Here is a 3,823-nt window from a genome sequence, read left to right on the forward strand (position 1 = left end):
GATTCACAAACAAACGAAAATGAAAAATTTCACAAGGCAACGAAGTGAGTCAATTTCTCACAAGACCTAAAGTATATCAGAATTATCATAAGGCAAATGCAAAACAAAGTTTTCACGACACAGAAATCAGACACAAATCGGAAAGAAAAAGGATCTTTCATATATACAAGAGTATTAACAAAGACCACTCAGGGCCTTACACAAAAATCCAAAAAAGAAGGAAAAAATTCTAAGTGCCTAATCTTCCCCCGGAGCTTTATCTTCATCTTCTCCGCTCTCGGATCAGCTCGCACTCTCGGAGTCATCATCATCAGAGAGCAAAGCTTCGGCTCGGCCTCTAGCAGTTTCGCATTCTCGATATTGGCCGTGAGGTCAAAGCCACGAGCATGAATCTCTTTGAGAGTCTCTCTCCAAGACTGACATTTAGAATGCTCGGCAACGTGGGATAATCAAACCTGAGCAGCATTTGAAATTTGATTCGTTCGAGCGTTAGCGGCTTCCACGTCGGCTCGGTAGACGGCCACGACCGCCTTCGCGTCGGCCTTTACTTTTTCCGCTACAGATGCGGCCTTTGCAAGCTCAGCGGCCAGCCGAGTCTCGAGCTCTTCAATTTTCTTGGCTCGAGCCAAGCTTTCTTCCTTCATGCTTTGGAGTTGACGCTCAGCCGAAGATAGCTGGGCCCGAGCAGTGTCTTTATCCGAGGCAAGACGGTCCATATTCTACTTACACCCCAAAGTCTCTGCCTCTTTCACCTCAGCCTCCTCGCGAAGCTGCTCAATCTTTTCGGCCTTCTGCTGAACCAGCAGGATCTAAGTTTTAGTCGCCAATATCAAATTAATATGTCAAGCTCCCCAAAAATTTACGTAACCTACTCGATGAGATCGGTCTGCTCTCTATGAGCTCTTGTCAATTCAGCTCGGAGGTCCCTGATCTCGTCTTCTTGTTGCACATAGAAGAGTGTGAGGGAGTCTCTCTCCTCCATCATCCTTTTGAGATCGGCCTCACACCGGTTCAACAAAGCTCGGGATTTGGAAAACGCTTCCCGATGAAGCGTCACAGCCTATGGAGAAAGGAAGGAAATCAGACAAAAGGAAATAAAAGCAAACATAAACCTAATAACGGGGGCTGAAATTTACCTGGTTCAGGAGTAGCTGAGCCCCATAAAAAATGATCGTTGCATCTAGGTCGGAAACGTCATCGACCCCCGCGAGGCAGCCACGGAATATATCATCCCCTTTGTGGGCCGTTCCAACATTTAGGGTCTCCATAGACTGTGACTCCCGAAATTGCCTTTCAGAAAATATGGGGCCAGGCGGCGAATCATCAATATTGATTGCCCCAAGCAAGTCACTCGGGGCACTCTCTTATTTTCGAAGGGCCTCTAAACCGGACCCTTTAAGCATGCCCGCCGATTGTTCGTCTTGGCGGACAGGCACACTCGCCAGTTGCTCATCACGGCGGGAGACATCTTCGGTCCCCGATGGCTCGGGGACTTTGCCCGGGCCATCTTCCGAGATCTCCTTGGTCCAAAGATGAGCCTCCTCGACCATCACTGGCTCAGCTGCTTTTGAAGCTTCGACGCTTCCCCTCTTTCGAGCCACCAGCTCACAGTTAGCATCTTCTCCCTCCTCTTATTCATCTCGTAGCTTTTGGCTACGTCGGCAGACAGAGCGACATTATCATTCTTCGACTTACGGGCCTTGCTCTTCTTAGGCTTTGGAGTATCAGAAGGCGAGGCCCTTATCCTCTTTTTGTCCTTAGCCATTTTTGGTGCCTCCTCTTCTCCGGATGGGGGCGGCCTCATGGCAGCATTGTCTCCGAGACCTGTATGGGAGGAAATCAAGTAAATATAAGAAAGACACATTTCACAGAAAGGTATCAAACACTATAGAGAAGCTTACCGTGATTTTTGGCCTCCCATCGGCCAAATCACGCCAATAGCGCTCAGAGTATGAAGAGGTCGAGGCCATCTTCCGAACCCAGCCTTCAAGGTCCGGGATTGCACTGGGCGCCCAAGAAACCGCTGTATCATATGAAAGGATGTCAATACGAAAAGACAAGAAACAAAACGATAGACGACATCTATAGGCGAGTTCGTGCTTACGCTTCATGTTCCACTTTTAAGGGAACGACATCTTCTCGGCCGGAATTATGTCGGAAGTCCTCACTCGGACAAACCGGCCCATCCATCCTCGGTCCTTGTCCTCATCTATGCTCGAGAACAGCACCTTGGTGGCCCAGCGCTAAAGCCTTATCAACCCTCCTCGATAGAGAATGGGGCTATATATTCTAATAAGGCGGTCGAGGGTAAAAGGCATCCCCTCGACTTGGGTCATGAAGAATCAGAGCAAAATAACAATGTTCCAGAAGGAAGGATGGATCTGGCCCAAGGTTATTTGGTATTGGCGGCAGAAATCAAGGATAACGGGGTCAACGGGACACAACGTAAAAGGGTAAGTGTAAACACTCAAGAACCTTTTCACGTGAGTGGTGATGTCCTCTCCAGGGGTCGGGATCACCACCTCTTTGCCTTCCCAACGACAATCCTTTTTTACCTGCTTCAGGTCGCTCTCAGTTATCGAGCATATGTATCTCAACATCGGCTCGCATTGGCCAGGGACAGACGATGGTTTCTCGATCTTGAAATCGGAGGTAAGATCGCACGACCCCGGAACACACTCCTCGATGCGTGGCTCCACCGACGTTTTATCACCGGTCGGCCGCGATGAAGAGGCTTTTTCCTTTTGGGGAACGATTTTAGATGTTTTCGCCATGTCTATATGAGTTCAGAAAAAAGAAGAAGATGAAGTTTGTTGTTTTAAGAGAGGATTGGCGAACGGGATGTAGATAGTTTGCAGAATTGAGGAACTTGAAGGAAGTGTGACAGCTTTGAAGATTAAGAAAAGTTTTGAAAGCAAAGTTTGAAAAAATTATGAGGAGGGTCTATTTATAATGTTTGCTATGACGGTTCAAAGACATTAGTGGTCGTCCATCAACTAGCACCAATTAATGATCTTGAGAACTGTACAGACGTGATGTTTCAGTCGCCTCCATCGTTTACGTCACGAGGGTGACATCATGATTGGTCGAGGTGCAAAATCTAAGACTCAGTTCATTTCTTCTCATTACACTCTAAGAAACAAGGGGACTATCTGTATATGGTCAAAATCGGACCTACCCGATTTTGCTATTCGATCGAAACAAAGGAGCCGCATCGGGGGTAACCTCGTAATGAATCAGACTCGAGCTCGAAGACGAGGCATCGAGTCCAAAGATCGAAGTGTTCGTCGAGACCAAGGCCAGCAGCAATCGAGACTGAGTATGACCGACTTTGAGTGAAATGCAATAACGAAAAGGCGAAATATCCGTAACAGGTCGGAGGTCACGACGGAAATCTCGGAGCAGATCAAATCAAGGGCGGTTATTTGTATCGATCATGGGATTTACTTCCGTAATTAGAATTGTCCCACAATTAGGATTACTCTAGTATATAAAGAGGGGTCCCCGTCATTTGTAGATACCTTACCCTCATACTGATAAAAGCAATATAATATTTCTTTATTTTTCATCAATTTATTGTTCTTTAACTGTTCTTGCTTTACTACTCTCGAGGGTTCATCAGCTCGAGGACACTGTCCAAATATCGGTTTGTTTTATATTCTTGTCAATTCCATCACTTATCTCTAAATTAAGCAATTGGTATTAAGTGAAATCACGTATCCTTAAAGAGATATTACAAGTTTAATTGTTACTCGATTTCTAGGGTAAACAAAATGCCCGGACAATGTTATTACTCATAGATGTAACACGAGTTCTATAACTA

Source organism: Nicotiana attenuata, unplaced genomic scaffold (assembly GCF_001879085.1).
Source record: "Nicotiana attenuata strain UT unplaced genomic scaffold, NIATTr2, whole genome shotgun sequence".
Classification (NCBI taxonomy): domain Eukaryota; kingdom Viridiplantae; phylum Streptophyta; class Magnoliopsida; order Solanales; family Solanaceae; genus Nicotiana; species Nicotiana attenuata.